Source organism: Halichoerus grypus, chromosome 6 (assembly GCF_964656455.1).
Source record: "Halichoerus grypus chromosome 6, mHalGry1.hap1.1, whole genome shotgun sequence".
Lineage (NCBI taxonomy): Eukaryota > Metazoa > Chordata > Mammalia > Carnivora > Phocidae > Halichoerus > Halichoerus grypus.
This window is the reverse complement of record NC_135717.1, coordinates 48039562-48059866: the sequence shown is the minus strand read 5'-3', so window position 1 is coordinate 48059866 and position 20305 is coordinate 48039562. Positions and strand designations below refer to the sequence as shown.

Below are 20305 nucleotides of genomic sequence, written 5' to 3'. Positions count from 1 at the left end.
TATGAAGGGAGTGTCGACAGAGAAGAAAAAGGGACTAAGGAATGATCTCCAGGTCGCACCAGGGTTAAAAGTTTGTGGTGAAGAGGGGAAGCCATCCAGGGAGAGCAGGAAGGAGCAATAGTGAGACAGAAGGAAAACCAATGTGGTGTCCCAAAAGCTAAGAGACAGAGTGATGTCTGTCAGGGAGGTGGGAAGTGCTGATGGGCAGGACTGGAGGTCATGGGGCATCTTGACAAGAGTGGCCTTTAAGGAAAGGCAGAGGCAAAGTAAGGGACACAGCGGGTCTGGTTAGACAAGAGCAAAGGTAATTAGTTCCTCTACAGCAACAATTCTAACTCTCTGGTCTCAGAGCCCCTTTACACTGCTAAATGTTCTTGAGGACCCCAGTGTGTCTTTGATGATAGGGGCTGTATTTACCAATATTCCTCTATTAGAAATCAGAAGTGGGGAATGTTTAGAACACAAGAGTGCACAAGCTCACCTTGCTTTAGCCACCAGAGTGGTGACATCATCACACCTTGTGTAGCTTCCGGGAACCTCCACTCTACACTGATGAGAGAAAAAGCATGAGAGGTGAAAATGTTTTAGACTATTATGAGAATAATTTGACCTCATGGACCTCCTGAAAGGGTCTCAGGGATCCCAAGGGATCTCGGCCTCCTTTAGAAACTCCTAGCACGCATGAAAGGAAAGCACAGGATTGAGGATCCAGGCGGATGGTGAGGAGGTGACCGTCTGTGAACGTCCCCTATTCCCAGGATTGAATACTGTCATCGCAAGAGCAAGGGTGGGGGCTGGGAAGAGAACTGGGGGCTGGAAGAAAGGAGAGATGTGAAATCAGTCTAGAACAGGAGTAAGGGCTGGGATGACTACAAGCATTATGAGGGGATCTTATGTTGCTAGGTCTAGTTGTTTCAGCTTTTGGTGGTGGTTTATCCTGAAGTGTTCATGCATGTGTGATTAAGAGAGACAGAGAGAGGAGGAGCAAGATGGCGGAAGAGTAGGAGACCTGGATTTCGTCTGGTCTCAGGAATTCAGCTGGATATGGATCAAACCATTCTGAACACCTACAAACTCAACAGGAGATCGAAGAAAAGAATAGCAACAACTCTCTGAACAGAAAAACGACCACTTTCTGGAAGGTAGGATGTGCGGAGAAGTGAATCCGAGGCAATATTCGGGAGGATAGACGGCAGGGGAGGGGGCCTCCATCCGCCGCTTCTGGCAAGTGACAGAGCAGCAGAGCACAAAATCAGAACCTTAGAAGTCTGCTCCACTGAGGGACGTTGCTCCAGTGGCTAAGTGGGGGGTGGAGCCCTCACTGGGACAGTGTGGTCTCAGGACCCTTGGGGTCACAGAAAGACCGGGGGTGCCTGAGTGTGGCAGAGCTCCCAGGTATCAGATTGGGGAAGCCGGCTACAGAGACGGAGCCGCGGCACGGGCTCTCAGCTCGGGGTTGCCATAAACTGTGATCCAAGGCACAGTCGGGCCACTGCTCCTCCAGCAGGGACCCAACAAGCGGCAGATCCGGGGAGACTCACCTTCCTCCCCTGTGAGGAGCAGTGCAGGAGCGCACCACAGGGATCTGCTGGGTTTGGAGATTCCACACGGGGTTGTGTGCCAGAGATAGAAATGCTCGGTCACAGGCCAGGTGAGCAAGGAGTGCGGCCGGAGACCAGGGAGACGGGAGTGATTGACTGCTTTTCTCTGGAGGCTCACTGAGGAGCGGGGCCCCGAGTTCTCAGCTCCCCTGGGGCGGAGATTGGGAAGCAGCCATTTTCACTCTTGTCCTCCAAAGCCAAACAGAAAGCTTCCAGGGAACAAAAGCTCCCGAGAGCAAACCCGAGCAGATTACTTAGCCTGGACTGGGAAGGGCAGGGCAATTCCACCTCCGGCAAAGACATTTGGGAACCACGGCAACAGGCCCCTCCCCCAGAAGATCAGCAAGAACAGCCAGCCAAGACCAAGTCTACCGATCAATGAGAACGGCAGAACTCCAGCGCTAGGGGAATACTGCATATAGAATCCATGGCTTTTTTACCATGATTCTTTAGTCTTTCAAAGTTAATTTTTTTTTAACTATCTTTTTTTTTTTTTTGAATTTTTCTTTTTCCCTTTTTCAACCAACATCTTACCAATCCCTTTTTTAAAAAACATTTTTTATTTTTCATTTTTAGAGTCATATTCTATCCCTTCATAGTAGTTACCCTTATTTTTGGTATACATATATAAGTTGTTCTCTCTTTAAAATTTTGAGATACAGTTTCTTCTAACAGATGAAAATATACCCTAAATCTCTAGTGTATGGCTTTGTTCTACTCTCCTGCCTGATCACATTCTCTCCCTTTATTTTCTTTTTTTTTTTAAATCCTCTTCTTTCTTTTTTCAAACAACTTCTTATCAATTCCTTTTATAAAATTTTTTATAATTTTCATCTTTACAGTCATATTCCATCCCTTCATCATATCAACCCTTATTTTTGTACATATATAAGTTTTTCTTTCTTTAAAATTTTGGGAGGCACTTTCTTCTAACAGACCAAAATACACCCAAAATCTAGTGTGTGGCACTGATCTATGCATCAGCCTGACCATATTTGATCATATTCTGGGTTTTTTTCTGTTTTTGTTTGTCTTTATCTTTTTCTTTTTCTTTTTTCTTTCTTTCCCTTTCTTTTCTGATTTGTTTAGAGTATATTTTCTGGGGACGTTGTTACCCGTTAGCGTTTTGTTATCTCATTCATCTATTCTCCTCTGGACAAAATGACAAGATGGAAAAAATCACCTCAACAAAAAGAACAAGAGGTAGTACCGACTGCCAGGGACCTACTCAATACGGACATTAGTACGATGTCAGATCTAGAGTTCAGAATCATGACTTTAAAGATACTAGCTGGGCTTGAAAAAAGCATGAAAGTTATTAGAGAAACCCTTTCTGCAGAAATAAAAGAACTAAAATCTAACCAAGTCAAAATCAAAAAGGCTATTAATGAGGTGCAATCAAAAATGGAGGCACTAACTGCTAGGATAAATGAGGCAGAAGAGAGAGTCAGTGATATAGAAGACCAAATGATGGAAAATAAAGAAGCTGAGAAAAAGAGAGATAAACAACTACTGGATCACGAAGGCAGAATTTGAGAGATAAGCGATACCATAAGAAGAAACATTAGAATAATTGGGATCCCAGAAGAAGAAGAAAGAGAGAGGGGGGCAGAAGGTATATTGGAGCAAATTATAGCCAAGAACTTCCCTAATTTGGGGAAGGAAACAGGCATCAAGATCCAGGAGGCACAGAGAACCCCTCTTAAAATCAATAAAAATAGGTCAACACCCCAACGTCTAATAGTAAAACTTATGAGTCTCAGAGACAAAGAGAAAATCCTGAAAGCAACTCGGGAGAAGAGATATGTAACCTACAATGGTAGAAACATTAGATTGGCAACAGACCTATCCACAGAGACCTGGCAGGCCAGAAAGGACTGGCATGATATATTCAGAGCACTAAACGAGAAAAATATGCAGCCAAGAATACTATATCCAGCTAGGCTGTCATTGAAAATAGAAGGAGAGAGAAAAAGCTTCCAGGACAAACAAAAACTAACGGAATTTGCAAACACGAAACTAGCCCTACAAGAAATATTGAAAGGGGTCCTCTAAGCAAAGAAAGAGCCTAAAAGCAACATAGACCAGAAAGGAACACAGACAATATACAGTAACAGTCACCTTACAGGCAATACAATGGCACTAAATTCCTATCTTTCAATAGTTACCCTGAATGTAAATGGGCTAAATGCCCCAATCAAAAGACACAGGCTATCAGACTGAATTAAAAAACAGGACCCATTGATATGCTGTCTGCAAGGGACTCATTTTAGACCCAAAGACACCCCCAGATTGAAAGTGAGGGGGTGGAAAACCATTTACCATGCTAATGGACACCAAAAGAAAGCTGGGGTGGCAATCCTTATAGCAGACAAATTAGAGTTTAAACCAAAGACTGTAATAAGAGATGAGGAAGGACACTATATCCTACTTAAAGGGTCTATCCAACAAGAAGATCTAACAATTGTGAATATCTATGCCCCTAACATGGGAGCAGCCAATTATATAAGGCAATTAATAACAAACGCAAAGAAACACATCGACAACAATACAATAATAGTGGGGGACTTTAACACCCCCCTCACTGAAATGGACAGATCGTCTAAGCAAAAGATCAACAAGGAAATAAAGACTTTAAATGACACACTGGACCAAATGGATTTCACAGACATATTCAGAACATTCCATCCCAAAGCAACGGAATACACATTCTTCTCTAGTGCCCATGGAACATTCTCCAGAATAGATCACATCCTAGGTCACAAATCAGGTCTCAACCAATACCAAAACATTGGGATCATTCCCTGCCTATTTTTAGACCACAATGCTTTGAAACTAGAACTCAATCACAAGAGGAAAGTTGGAAAGAACTCAAATACATGGAGACTAAAGAACATCCTACTAAAGAATGAATGCGTCAACCAGGAAATTAAAGAAGAATTTAAAAAAATTCATGTAAACCAATGAAAATGAAAATACAACTGTTCAAAATCTTTGGGATACAGCAGAGGCAGTCCTAAGAGGAAAGTATATAGCAATACAAGCCTTTCTCAAGAAACAAGAAAGGTCTCAAGTACACAACCTAACCCTACACCTAAAGGGGCTGGAGAAAGAACAGCAAATAAAGCCTAAACCCAGCAGAAGAAGAGAAATAATAAAGATCAGAGCAGAAATCAATGAAATAGAAACCAAAAGAACAGTAGAACAGATCAACGAAACTAGGAGCTGGTTCTTTGAAAGAATTAACAAGATTGATAAACCCCTGGCCAGACTTATCAAAAAGAAAAGAGAAGTGACCCAAATCAACAAAATCATGAATGAAAGAGGAGAGATCACAACCAACACCAAAGAAATACAAACAATTATAAGAACATATTATGAGCACCTCTATGCCAGCAAATTAGATAACCTGGAAGAAATGGATGCATTCCTAGAGATGTATCAACTACCAAAACTGAACCAGGAAGAAATAGAAAACCTGAACAGACCTATAACCACTAAGGAAATTGAAGCAATCATCAAATATCTCCCAACAACCAAAAGCCCAGGGCCAGATGGCTTCCCAGGGGAATTCTACCAAATATTTAAAGAAGAATTAATACCTATTCTTCTGAAACTGTTCCAAAAAATAGAAATGGAAGGAAAACTTCCAAACTCGTTTTATGAGGCCACCATTACCTTGATCCCAAAACCAAACAAAGACCCCATCAAAAAGGAGAATTACACACCAATATCCTTGATGAACATGGATGCAAAAATTCTCACCAAAATACTAGCCAATAGGATCCAACAGTACATTGAAAGGATTATTCACCACAACCAAGTGGGATTTATCCCTGAGCTGCAAGGTTGGTTCAACATCCGCAAATCAATCAACGTGATACAATACATTAATAAAAGAAAGATCAAGAACCATATGATCCTCTCAATAGATGCAGAAAAAGCATTCGACAAAGTACAGCATCCTTTCTTGATCAAAACTCTTCAGAGTATAGGGATAGAGGGTACATACCTCAATATCATAAAAGCCATCTATGAAAAACCTACAGCGAATGTCATTCTCAATGGGGAAAAACTGAGAGCTTTCCCCCTAAGGTCAGGAATGTGGCAGGGATGTCCACTGTCACCACGGCTATTCAACATAGTATTAGAAGTCCTAGCCACAGCAATCAGACAACAAAAAGAAATCAAAGGCATCCAAATCTGCAAAGAAAAAGTCAAATTCTCACTCTTTGCAGATGATATGATACTTTATGTGGAAAACCCAAAAGACTCCACCCCAAAACTGCTAGAACTCATACAGGAATTAAGTAAAGTGGCAGGATATAAAATCAATGCACAGAAATCAGTGGCATTCCTATACACCAACAACAAGCCAGAAGAAAGAGAAATTAAGGAGTCGATCCCATTTACAAGTGCACCCAAAATCATAAGATACCTAGGAATAAATCTAACCAAAGAGACAAATGATCTGTTCTCAGAAAACTATAAAATACTCATGAAAGAAATTGAGGAAGACACAAAGAAATGGAAAAACGTTCCATGCTCATGGATTGGAAGAACAAATATTGTGAAGATATCAATGCTACCTAGAGCAATCTACACATTCAAAGCAATCCCCATCAAAATACCATCCACCTTTTTCAAAGAAATGGAACAAATAATCCTAAAATTTGTATGGAACCAGAAAAGACCCCGAATAGCCAGAGGAATGTTGAAAAAGAAAAGCAAAGCTGGTGGCATCACAATTCCCAACTTCAAGCTCTATTACAAAGCTGTCATCATCAAGACAGTATGGTACTGGCACAAAAACAGACACATAGATCAATGGAACAGAATAGAGAGCCCAGAAATGGACCCTCAACTATATGGTCAACTAATCTTCCATAAAGCAGGAAAGATTGTCCAATGGAAAACAGACAGTCTCTTCAACAAATGGTGTTGGGAAAATTGGACAGCCACATGCAGAAGAACAAAACCAGACCATTTCCTTACACCACACACAAAAATAGACTCCAAATGGTTGAAAGACCTAAATGTGAGACAGGAGTCCATCAAAATCCTAGAGGAGAACACAGGCAGCAACCTCTTCGACCTCAGCCACAGCAACTTCTTCCTAGAAACATCACCAAAGGCAAGGGAAGCAAGGGCAAAAATGAACTATTGGGACTTCATCAAGATAACAAGCTTTTGCACAGCAAAAGAAACAGTCAACAAAACCAAAAGACAACCGACAGAATGGGAGAAGATATTTGCAAATGACATATCAGATAAAGGGCTAGTATCCAAAATCTATAAAGAACTTCTTAAACTCAACACCCAAAGAACAAAGAATCCAATCAAGAAATGGGCAGAAGACATGAACAGACATTTTTCCAAAGAAGACATCCAAATGGCCAACAGACACATGAAAAAGGGCTCAATATCGCTCGGCATCAGGGAAATCCAAATCAAAACCTCAATGAGATACCACCTCACACCAGTCAGAATGGCTAAAATTAACAAGTCAGGAAATGACAGATGTTGGCGGGGATGCGGAGAGAGGGGAACCCCCCTACACTGTTGGTGGGAATGCAAGCTGGTGCAACCACTCTAGAAAACAGTATGGAGGTTCCTCAAAAAGTTGAAAATAGAGCTACCCTACGATCTAGCAATTGTACTACTGGGTATTTACCCCAAAGATACAAAAGTAGGGACCCGAAAGGCTACGTGCACCCCAATGTTTATAGCAGCAATGTCCACAATAGCCAAACTGTGGAAAGAGCCAAGATGTCCATCGACAGATGAATGGATAAAGAAGATGTGGTATATATATACAATGGAATATTATGCAGCCATCAAAAGGAATGACATCTTGCCATTTGCAACGACGTGGATGGAACTGGAGGGTATTAGTGCTGAGCGAAATAAGTCAAACAGAGAAAGACATGTATCATATGACCTCACTGATATGAGGAATTCTTAATCTCAGGAAACAAACTGAGGGTTGCTGGAGAGGGGGTTGGGGTGGGAGGGATGGGGTGGCTGGGTGATAGACATTGGAGAGGGTATGTGCTATGGTGAGCGCTGTGAATTGTGCAAGACTGTTGAATCACAGATCTGTACCTCTGAAACAAATAATGCAATATATGTTAAGAAAAAAGAAAAAAAAAAAAGAAGATAGCAGGAGGGGAAGAATGAAGGGGGGGAAATCGGAGGGGGAGGCGAACCATGAGAGACGATGGACTCTGAGAAACAAACTGAGGGTTCTAGAGGGGAGGGGGGTGGAAGGATGGGTTAGCCTGGTGATGGGTATTAAAGAGGGCACATTCTGCATGGAGCACTGGGTGTTATGCAGAAACAATGAATCATGGAACACTACATCAAAAACTAATGATGTAATGTATGGTGATTAACATAACAATAATAAAAAAAGAGAGACAGAGAAAGAGAGAGAAGTCCATCCAAACTTGTGTTGTTCAATACGTATTTATTGGTGACAAGAATGTGTCTCAACCAGGGCACCTGGGTGGCTCAGTCGGTGAAGCATCTGCCTTCAGCTCAGGTCATGATCTCAGGGTCCTGGGATCAAGTCCCACATCAGGCTCCCTGCTCAGCGGGGAGCCTGCTTCTTTCTCCCTCTCCCTCTGTGCTCTCGCTCTCTCACTCTCTCTCAAGCAAATAAAATACTAAAAAAAAAAAAAAAAAGAATGTGTCTCAACCAGATTATTACACTTTGCTTCTATGAGTCACAAAGCAAATCATAAGACTTTTGCTATTTATTCTTTTATTTGTGAACTCATTATAGAACACCCACCATACACCAAGTATATCATGCTTTGGGAAGTTAAGACTGAACAGGCCACGGAGTCATCCAACCAGCAGAGCTCAGATTCCTATTTAAACTGCATATGCTAAGATCTAAATTGTTCCAGAATTTCCCTGATGTATGGAGTAAGAATGTGATTTTTACCATTCTATCCAGGTCCTACATAGTTGAGATTTTATGTTTCAGTTCTGACTTGAATGCTTGTAATAACATATCAAAGCCTTCTGAAGAGAAATTAATCAGCACATTATCACTTAAACATGCACTCTTCATCCTTTCTCAGTCTTTAAATGTCTCTCTGCTTGGCTATTTGGTTTGTGCAGTGAATATAGAAACATTTTAACCCATTGTAAGTGGAGGCAAAAATGTGGGATTTTTAAAAATATAATAATGGGGGGGGTGCTTGGGTGGCTCAGTCAGTTAAGCCTCTGACTCTTGATTTCGGCTCAGGGCATGATCTCAGGGTCATGGAATCAAGCCCCACATCTGGCTCCCGGCTCAGCACGGAGTCAGCTTATCCCTCTCCCTCTGCTCCTAACCCTGCTCCTCCCCCTGCTCACTTGCTCTCTAAAATAAATAAATAAATAAATAATTGGCAACAGAGAAGAAGAGTTTAGATCTGCTCGTATTACCACCTAAACATACCTTTGAGTTTGCAGGTATTGAGTCAAAAATATATTTGGGAAAGGGGGTGATTTTGATATTTGGGGAGCCCTCGTCTAGTCCCCCAAAAATCTAGGTGCCAAGAAAATGAGCTTTTCCCTTTAAGGTGAACATTTTTTGTCTTCTTGAGAAATTGTAACCCAATATTCTGGGTTCCAGAGACAAAACAGGATTACTACAACAGATCTCATTTTATAATTCCTGAAGTAGTAAAACGTCGTGTTTTTCCTACTAGACATTTGGAGGGAAGAAGGAGAAAAATTAGGAAATGACAGCTGAAAGAGAAATTTTCATTTTAATTAATTTGTTGTAAAATGTTCTTTATTTGGTGTGATTTGAAGTGGATTTTACAATCAATTACATTGCGTGAGACACTTAACAGGCACACTCTAGACTCCACACCACACTGCCTGAGCTTTATTACCTGGATGGTAAACCTAAACAAATGGATGTATAATGATTTGTAGACAATTCCCATGCAATAACTCTATTATTAAATCTAAGGCATTATTAAAGGTTAATTATATTTTAAATTATTGAGATTTAACAATGATGTAATATACGGAGAAGATATTTATCTCCTCCAGTTTGTCCTATAATTACTAACCTCCGTGAACTTCTCTCTTTAATTCTGCCATTCTCCTTGCTAAATAGCCTCTCTGATGGAATCCTACGCCTACAGCCCAAGATGACTCTTTCTGCTTGAGACCTTTGATATCGTCCTTATCCACCTCTCTTCTCCATCTTTACCCGAGATCTTGTCACTATCTTCAAAGGGAAAACTGTCTTTTCAAGGCAAGAGTTCTCACCCCTCCCTTACTTTTCTCCTCACCCAAATTCTTCTCTTCGTTGCTCCTTATCTCCCTCAAAGTTCTAAACATCTAAAGCACTAAGCACGTCATTTTGTCCCCACCAAGACTGCTCGTAATTTGACCTCTTTTTCCTTCCTTGCTCATCTGTATTTTGCTGCCGTTCAGATGCTCCCATTCCCACCTGCCCGACATGTATGTTTCCTAAATTGTCAACACGTCCTAAATTGAATTAGAGTGAAAGCTCCAAGGTATGTCTCCAACACTTCGTCTCTTTCTTTTAGCCTCACCTACAAGCTCCTACAAATATATTGGACCTTCACTACTTCTATTTTTCTCCCTTAAAATGGAACCTAGTTTCTCCCTTCTGAGGCTGTTATAGGTATTTGCTAACTAGGTGTTTTACATTTTCTTTTCTTTTCCTGCCATGCAGTTTTTGTATTCTGATGCGAATGTTCACCTCTACCTTCAGAGATCTCTTTGGACATCTCTCCCATGTCTTCTCGAGCCTTCTCCTTATGCAAATGCAATAGTTTTTATTAAGCACCCTCTGTGTGTCAGGCACTGTTCTAGACTCAGAGGCTAGAGAGAACAACACAGTCAAGATCTCCACCCTCATGGAGCTTGCAAGTTGGGAGAGACTGACAATAAAAAAGTATATAAGGGAAAATAGTAATCATAAAAAATAAAGAATATTACACATTCAGAGAAGGAAATCAAAGTGGGTCATGTCACAGAGGGGGACCAGAGAAGAGACCAGCCACGTGAGACACTGCATGCAGGGATGACTTATCAAAGAAGTGACATATAAGTCCAGATCTGAGTAATGGGAAGGAGTCAGCCATGTGAACACAAAGCCATAAAGGACCCGAAGGGAGAATATTCCAGAAAGTAGGAATGGCACATTCCAAGTCCCAGAACTTGGGTTGGTTGGAACAAGCTTGGTTAATTCAAGGAACAAAAGGAAGAGGGGAATTGCGGGAGCTTCGCGAGCCCCTGGGGGAGTAGGAGAAGACTGCCCAGGTAGACAGTGCCAACTGCACACCACATACCTAAGGGCTTGGACTGTATTACAACTTCGGCCTTGAGTTCGACTTCAGCCTTCCCAGTGCTAAACATGGCGTCTTCCGGGTTCCATAGCTGAGTACCCAAACTTCCACAGACACATCTCATGTTTTATCCAATTCCAGAAACCAAAGAACAAGGCAAATGTCAGTGTCCTCCTGCTTTCACATCAACATCAAAAGAATCCAAGGAAATACACAAAGATGTTACAATACTTAACTCTCACTACTGGGTTTACAGGCGGCTTCTTTTTTCTTTAGACTTTCCAACATTTTCCAACTTTTTTATCATGCACACTACTTATGTAATCCTAAAACAAAAGCACAATTTAAAAATATACAGAAGCTACAAAACAATGTGTGCATCCTTGCATCCTTTTGGTATTTCTCATCAGCGGATTCATCCGTTTTCACCCTGAAAATAATCGAGTGCTCTTTCTCCTATGTCTCTTACGATTATTCTGGAACACCGAGGTGAGTTGTTTCCCCAAGAACTGAGTGATTGCTTGAGTGCACAGGTAGGATTGCACCTGTGGGGTAGACGCAGTGCTTGTAGTCACATGCAGAGGATGCTGCCAATTGAGCTGAAGCTTCTTGTGCTTGGTGCTCAGGACACTGTTCTCATTTAAATGGTTAAGAGGAAACAGGATGCTACATGTAAAATGAAACTTCTCAAGACTTTACCTGAAGAGATAAGGCTGAAATCATAAACAACATACATAGTTTAAAAATGAAATCTGTAATCAGCTCTGGAGGCCTGGGTCTGGATCCACTGCAGCCACTGAAGCCTTCTAATGGGCAAGAGCAAAGCCAAGGGGACCACCGTGGACTGGAAATTATTTTCCACCCATTTCTTCCAGGGGTCCCACAAATTTAAAAATTCCATATGTATTTGGTAAGTCAGAGGGAGTAAGAAAAAAGAGAGAGAAGGAGAATGGGGAAGAGAGAGCGAGAGAGAGATGAATTCCTGCCAAGTCTAGGGTCTCTATTAAAAAAAAAAAAATGCCCGAAGTACGCCAGTTCAGCCACAGCACATCTGGGAATTGTTTGAAGGATAATGACAGTAATAATTATGATTACTTACACTTAATTCTCCCTCACAGGGGCGCTGTGAAGATTAATGAGTTAATGCTCGTAATGTGTTTTTGGTTCCTCGATGAAAGCTCCCATAAAAGCCCAGATTATTATTATGGTTATTGTTGTTTATATTAGACCATTCCTGTGGAAGGCTTCCCTTCCCTGCCGTCCATACGTTCCCATCATAAAGTACAACCGCTTCTCTAATAACACCCCCCTGGCTCCAGGAGCAGTCACGTCAGGCAAGAAAGCCCCACTTCAAGAAAGAAATGGCAAGCAAGATCTCTGTCAGCAGCTGCCCGGGTCCCTCATGCCTGGTAGACTTTGTTTCATACTCTTAGCTAAACCATAAGGAAAGAAGTAAGTAGTTTCATGCCCCGAATGAGAAATATATTGACAGGGTAAATATCTTCCAAAATAGAGAGTCTGAAGACAAATCCGTAGATTCTTCACCAAATCAGTAGAGAAGGCTTTAAAATGTTTAAAAAAGGCTCATAGAATAGCTTGTTCAAAATCAAAGCCATATAAAGGTAATAGGTCAGTGGATTGCCATATAACATTCATTTATTCATTCTCTTAAAGAAAAGTATTGCAAACCTGCTTATTCCCTATGCATCGGCCTATACTGAACACTATTGAACAAGACAGGGTCTCTATCCTTGAGAAGATGGTTGTTGAAAGATATCATATTAGTCACCTGTATGTGGTCTGGTTGGGAGGGTAGGGCATCGTTACAAATGCAGCTATACCTCTGGAAAGGAGAGGTGATACATTCCCTAGGGTAAATCTCTGGTCCCCAGCTTTCATTGCAATCAAAAATGGCAATTTATTTGCTCAACAATGAAAACATTTTTCTGTAGGGCTAAAAGAGGAATGAGCCACCATAAGGTTCCTTTTTGCTTGGCACATATGTAAGGACAAATGTATGTAATGTGTCTGGTTCCTTAAAGATGCTCAATAATATATAAATGAATGCCATTGCCCCTGAAGAAAAGAAGATAATGTCAAACAAGGACTTCCTTCTTTCTTCTACTCTAGTGTCTCATTTCTCAACTTAAAACGGTCATTCCTGGGGCGCCTGGGTGGCTCAGTCGGTGAAGCATCTGACTTCAGCTCAGGTCATGATCTCAGGTTCCTGGGATTGGGACCTTCATTGGGCTCTGAGCTTGACAAGGAGTCTGCTTGTCCCTCTCCCTGTCCCTCTCTCTGTCCCTCTCTCTATCCCTCTGCTTCTCCCTCCACTTGTGCACTCTCTCTCTCTTTCTCTCTCACTCTTTCAAATAAATAAATAAAAAGTCTTAAAAAAAAAAAAAAAACCTGTCATTCCTTAACTCTAGAGGGTCCTGTAATCATTAGAGGAGGAAGGAACTTAGGAGACAATCAAGACCTTCCCTCCATCTGCCTCTATGTAGCAGAAGCTGCTAGTTACCTACTCAGTAGTTACTTCCCCCTTCTTCCGTAGAAACAGAATCTTAATTTTAGTGGGACACTTTGCCACTAGGAAAAAAAGACCACATTTCCCAGCCCCCCTTGAAGGTAGGTGTGGCCATATGACTAAGTTCTGGCTAAGGAGAGGTTGGCAGTGATGTTCTGTAGGAGCTAGCTCAGTTGGCAAGTGCCTCTTCTGTCCTTCCGACTTCCTCTTTCCTGCTGCCTGGAAATCTGACATGACAGTAGAAATTGTAGTAGTGATTTAGGACCATGAGCAGAACTTGAGAATGAAAGGCAAAATAATGCCCCTGACAAAGATGTCCATGTCCAAATCCTTGGAACTATAAATAAAAGCGGAATCAAGGTTATAGATGGGATAAACGTTACTGATCAACTGACCTCAAAGTAGAGAGATTATTGTGAATTGCCCAGGCAGGTCCCAAATAATCACAAGAATCCTTAAAAGAAGTGGGAAACAGAAGAAAAGCTGAGAGATGGCTGAGTAAGGATGACGCTGCTGGCTTTGAAGGATGGAGCAGGAGGCCATGAGCAGCCTCTGGAAGCTGCAAAAGGCAAGGAAAGTTTTCCCCTTAGAGTGTCCCGAAGGAATGCAGCCCTGCTGACCCCTGATTGTAGCCCAGGGAGGATTTGAAATCCTGACCTCGAGAACCGTAATATAAGTAAATTTGCACCGGTTTTTTTTTTTTTTTTTAAGATTTTATTTATTTATTTCAGAGAGAGAATGAGAGAGAGCACATGAGAGAGGGGAGGGTCAGAGGGAGAAGCAGACTCTCTGCCAAGCAGGGAGCCCGATGCAGGACTCAATCCAGGGACTCCAGGATCATGACCTGAGCTGAAGGCAGTCGCTTAACCAACTGAGCCACCCAGGCGCCCTGCACTGTTTTTAAGCTCCTGGGTTTGCAGTCATTTGTTATAGCAGCTATAGGAAACTAATAGACTCATACCGAGGATGGCAGAGCAAAAGAGAGATGGGTCTGTGTCTCCACGATGCTGTTAAGCTGCCATCCCAGTGCTGGATGACCTAACTCCATGCTCCTTTTACGTGAAAGAGTAATGCCTTTGGTGTTTAGCCTGCTGTTATTTGGGGCTTTCTTTTATATGTAGCAAAACACAACTCCTGGCTGATGCGCTACATTTTAGAGATAAGAGATTCAGAACCCTGGGGGTGCCTGAGTTGCTCACTTGGTGAAATGTTTGACTCTTGATTTCGGCTCACGTCATGAGCTCAGGGTTGTGAGATTGAGCACCATGTCAGGTTCTGTGCTGGGTGTGAAGCCTGCTTAAGATGCTCTCTCCCCTTCTTCCACTGCCCCTGCCCCCATCTTTCTCTCTCTCTCTAAAAAAAAAAAGAGAGAGAGAGACTCAGATCCCTGAAGATTAAGTGGTGTTTTATTTAATGCCATTTAACCATTATTCAGAATCAGTAGAGCCCAAGTTCTCCCAACCCCTGTGTTTATGATCTGCCCAGCCTATACAGCTGTGATTCTCAAACTTTAGCTTGCATTGGAACCATCAGGAAGGCTTGTTGAAACACAGATGGCTGGGCTCCACCCTAGAGTTTCTGGCTCAGCAGCCTGGGGTAGGGCCAAGGGACCAAACTTTGAGAATAGGCTGCCACTGGACCAAACTCTGCTAACTCCTCTTCCTCTTCCATAGCCAGACCCGTAACCAAAATCTAGCCCTCAGGACCACATACCAGGAATGTCATAGAGCTGGCCACCTCGTCCTGGGCCCTAACTTACTGACTCCCCCTACCTACCCTCCCACCTAACTCATTTTGCTTTCCCGCATCCTATTGCTGTTTCAAAACCCTGATAGCTTCCTATTGTTTATTACATTAACTCCAAATCCCTCTGTGGGACTTTTCAGGCTCTCACATTTGCCTGCCCTCTCTCTTTACCTACCCCCAAGCCATGACTCCTCCAGCCATCCCTCTGAAGAGAGAGGAAGCAACATTTTTCTTATTTTATAACCCAGGGGAACTGGGAGCTCTCCCAGACAAAAGTTGGCTGGGTCAAAGCCTTTGGCAGATCCCAACTGGAAACCAATGACCATTCCCCTCATCCTCCACGAGCTCCCCGAGAAGGCCCAGCACCAGCCTTGGGGAGCAAGGCACCAGGTCCCTTGCAAGCAGCCCACAGGAGGTTCTGCTTAAGGCAAGCAGCAGGGACACCATGGAAACTCAGGCTGAGGTGAGAACATAATGTGCATTTCAACTAATTACTCCAGAAAGGGAACGCAGCCAGGAGGACCTGAGAGTGTTTGTGTGCTGTTATTCTGAATTTTGAAAGAGAGGGCAAACTTTGAGGAAATTGGCAGCAACTTCATCCAGCTCCAGCCAAAATGGCATTCTGTCCTCCCCGAAGCAGCTGTGCAGTTGTGTGGCTGTGGGCAGAAGCTCTTGCCTTTCTTTGTGTGCACAGAAGGGTGGGAGGTGTGGGGCACCCAAGAGGCTGGGGGCAGCTCCCAACTCCCCCGAGGAGGGATGGTGCGGCTTGGGGCACAGGAGCGCGCCAAACACAGCCTGATGTATTTTAGGGTCCCTGTTGGCTCCTCTCATCAAAATCAGCCTTCAAATAAATATTAGCTGTGCCCTTGCCAGGAAACCTGGTACCTGTATCACTGAGGGCTTTTCTCCGAGAAGGAAAGCTTTTCATCTGTGTATGGCACGTTTTTTGCTCCCACTTCATTAAAAAAAGAATTAATTCTTTTGTGTCTTTGTGCTCAGTCTGGTCTGCTTTCTTCCATTTTTCCTTCGTATTATTTGTTCATGTAAACCTTCCCTCACTCTAAAAGCGATTTGCTGCCGCTTGGTTTTCTCATTGCCCCACCGTGGGCTCTGTCTGCGCTCCCCTGCAATGTCCCGGAGCGACCTAGAATCTGATGCTCCCCTGCCTACCAAACCATACCGCTCCCTTCTGAGTGTGCACAAAACCATGGCTTTGAATGGTGACTCCTCCAACAAATGCTTACCGAGTTTCCTGTCTTTTGTGGGGCAGCCCTCCCTGTCTTAGGCATCCTGGACACAGCCTCACTTTCTTGGTTTCTGGTTAAGGGTCCAAAAAAACAAAAAAAAACCTCTCTCCCACCAGGAGCTGCATGGGGGGATGGGCAGGCCAACGCACAAGGCTCCTTCCCAAGTCCCTCCCTCAGTGACCCTGGGATGGTTTGGAGGGAAGAGACAGTACTGCAGAGTGTAATAGAAGCTCAAGAATACAAAAGGTATTACTTTTATTGAGAGTCTCTTTCCTCGTGCTCATTGACTCAACCTGCCATTCCTTTCTTTTCTTCACCTAGAGACCTACTGTTTTTGCTTTCTCAGAGCGACTAATCTCTGCACAATTTAAGTGGGAGGAAAGTGAAACCCTTGCCCTGAGTAATTTTAGTAAACTTTATATTCTCCTACCTGGATTTCATCGTGGGAAGATAACTGGAAGATTACCATAAAGAAAGAAAGAAAAGAAAAGAAAAGAGAAGAAAAGAAAAGAAAAGAAAAGAAAGGAAAGGAAAGGAAAAGAAAGAAAGAAAGAAAGAAAAAAGAAAAAGAAAGAAAAGAAAAGAAAGAAAAAGAAAGAAAGAAAGAAAGAAAGAAAGAAAGAAAGAAAGAAAGAAAGAAAGAAAGAAAGAAAGAAAGGAAGGAAACAGCAGTCTGAACGAGAATGTATCCACAGAAGAACAGAGTCAGGTGCACCCATTACAAACGTTCCCAGAGAACCTTTGGGCTCTGTAAGCTGCAGGGTAACACACCCTGAAATGGATGGTAATTACTCTGTAGTTCTTGAGGCTTCTTTTGTGTAGGATGTTGAGGGAAGGAAGGAAGAGGGTAGCTGACTTTTTAAATGAAATGGGGGATGGAAATTTCAGGTGAATTGAAAGCACCTGGCAAACAGGCATCTCTTCTCAGTGTTTCCTTGTTTTTGCCCCAGACCGGGAAGCCATCGCCTTCCTGGCTCTTTCATGGAATTTCTGTGTGGTCTTGGTCTTACTCAATTAACCTCTCCTCTTCTGCATTTCATCATGAATGTATGGGTATAAGATCAACTTCAAAGAGGTCCAGGGCCTAATTAATGTCTCTAGGGTGCCCGAAGAGTCTTGGATGGAAAAAAATAAAACCACCACCTGTATGCAGAACTGAGACTGCATGACAGCAGGTGGAAATTATTACTATTAAATGTGACTCCATGTCAGAATAGTTGGCAAACTCCACCTCTGGGGCATGAGAAATGTCAAGTTGATGAGAATAAGCTTCCTCTGTGACTGGTGCTTTCTCTCTCTCTCTTTTTCTCTCTCTCTCTGTCCCCCCACCCTTTTTCTCTATATCTTTTTAACTTGTGAGTAAATGATCATGCTACAATAGGAAGCAGTATAACCAACAGACAATGAAAAGTGAGAGTAAAAGAGCAAAAAGCATGATGTAATCAACAGCTTTAGGAGAGGACAAACCAGCTTTGCAAGCACACCACCACTGCTCTTCCACATCAGTTTCTTCATCCATCTCTCCCCTCCATCCCCTGTCAGTGGGTCTACCCAGGGCCAGAATCATCCTGAAACTCAGCACAACGTTGATGGAATGATGCTTCCAAGGTCAGGAAAAATAACCCTTTACACTAAGTTCTTAAAAGAATCATTCAAAACTTTTACCAATCCCGATCATCTTCCCATTAGTTACTTCATGAAGAGTCAAATAATGGTGACCGCGGTTTATTTTAAGCTCTCCAACTGGCATTCATCTCATGTAAATGAACAACAGTATCATCTTTGCTATGAACATAGTAGGATTATTTGCAGGATTTTCTTTCAGGCTGGAAGATATCTTGGTAAAGTCAAAACCTACATTTGTTTCTTCATCTATTTGACACATATTTATTGTGTTCCCTTGGAGCAACAAGCAACATGTTTCAGGGCCCATGGGGACACTAAGACAAAGCAGACAGGTACTTGGTGTATTGTATGAGCAGAAAATGGGCTCCTAAACCGTTTGCACAGCGGGACAGATAGGAATGTAGTTAAGTCTTATATGATGGAGATGGTCTCGGGCAGGGATTTTTAAACTCAACAAAGTAACAAAAGGGGGGAAATGGCTGAATGACATTAGGTTTGGTTGATGCTGTCTGTTTTTTGTAAGGTATACCTCCTTTCTGGATGTTTTAGGATCCCTTTTTACACTACACTAACCTCCAATCCACCTTATAAACAGAATCTCCGTACTCTCCCTGTTATTTCCTATACTCCTATTGGCTTTCTATTTTTCATGTAATATGTATTGGAACTCATGGAAACCATCTTTTGAGTGTTGAAAACAGACAAGGTAAAGTAATGTATTAGTCAGGGTTCTCCAGAGAACCACAACCAATCGGAAATATATGTATATATATGAAATCAGGAATTGGCTCACCCTATTATGGAGGCTAGCAAGTCCAAATTTTCAGGGTGGGCCAGCAGGCTGGAGACCCAGGAAAGCCAATCTGCCAGTTTGAGTCCAAAGGCTGTCTGCTATAGAGCCAGGAAGAGCTGATATTGCAGGTGAAGTTGGCTGTCTGCTGGAGAATTCTCTCTTATTTTGAGAAGGTCAGCTTTTTTGTCTTCAACTGATTGGGTGAGGCCCACTCACATTATGAGAGCAATCTGCTTTACTCAAAGTTCACCAATTTAAATGTTCATCTCTCTTAAAACACCGTCACAGAAACAACCAGAGCAATGTTTGATCAAATATCTGGGCACCTTGTATCCTAGCCAAACTGACACATAAAATTAACCATCATAAGTAAAAAGCCCTATACCAACACAATTTTTTGACTTCTTGTAGCATCTTTCCTTATAAGAGTGTTTAGAACTATCTGTCTCCATTTCATAAAGTTACGGAGAGAATAACAGACACGTGACTAGTGAACAAATTAAATATTCTAGGTTCAGCCTTACTCTACCTGGTACCATTCTTGATGTATTGTCATATCATTTAAATGTATTTCCTAAATGCCAAAGATGTTAGCTCCAAACATATGTTTCTAAAATCTGTTAAAATACTTTAGTGCTGATGTCCGCAATAGCCAAACTGTGGAAAGAGCCGAGATGCCCTTCAACGGATGAATGGATAAAGAAGATGTGGTCCATATATACAATGGAATATTACTCAGCCATCAGAAAAGATGAATACCCAACTTTTACATCAACATGGATGGGACTGGAGGAGATTATGCTAAGTGAAATAAGTCAAGCAGAGAAAGTCAATTATCATATGGTTTCACTTTTTTGTGGAACATAAGGAATAGCATGGAGGACATTAGGAGAAGGAAGGGAAAAATGAGGGGGGGTGGAATTGGAGGGAGAGATGAACCATGAGAGACTATGGACTCTGAGAAACAAACAGGGTTTTAGAGGGGAGGGGGGAGGAGGGATTGGTTAGCCCGGTGATGGGTATTAAGGAGGGCATGTACTGCATGGAGCACTGGGTGTTATACGAAAACAATGGATCGTGGATCACCACATCATAAACCAATGATGTATTGTATGGTGACTAACATAACATAATAAAATTAAAAAAAAAAATACTTTAGTGCTACAATTTAAAAAAAATAAATAAATAAGTGCATCTCTTCAGTACCTGAAAAATAACAGATTCCCCCCCAAGTCCCACCCAATCTTCTCTTTTGAAATCAAGAAAATGTCAGTGCCTCAAAGAGCTACTGACCTACTTCATTACCTGATGTCCCACATAGACCAGGGAAGTGAGCAGAACATAAATCACGGGCACTCCCTGCTTTCAAAAAAGGAAGCTGGCTTTGGAAAAAAGGAACACATCACTGCAAGGAAGCTGCATCACATACATTTAAT

General features: G+C 42.3%; 1 long non-coding RNA gene across 1 annotated transcript in view; it reads left to right on the top strand.

Annotated features, from left to right (window-relative positions):
• LOC144382095 (uncharacterized) overlaps positions 1–20305 on the top strand; it is a 79760-nt gene that overhangs the window by 57453 nt on the left and 2002 nt on the right. The window lies entirely within an intron of this gene.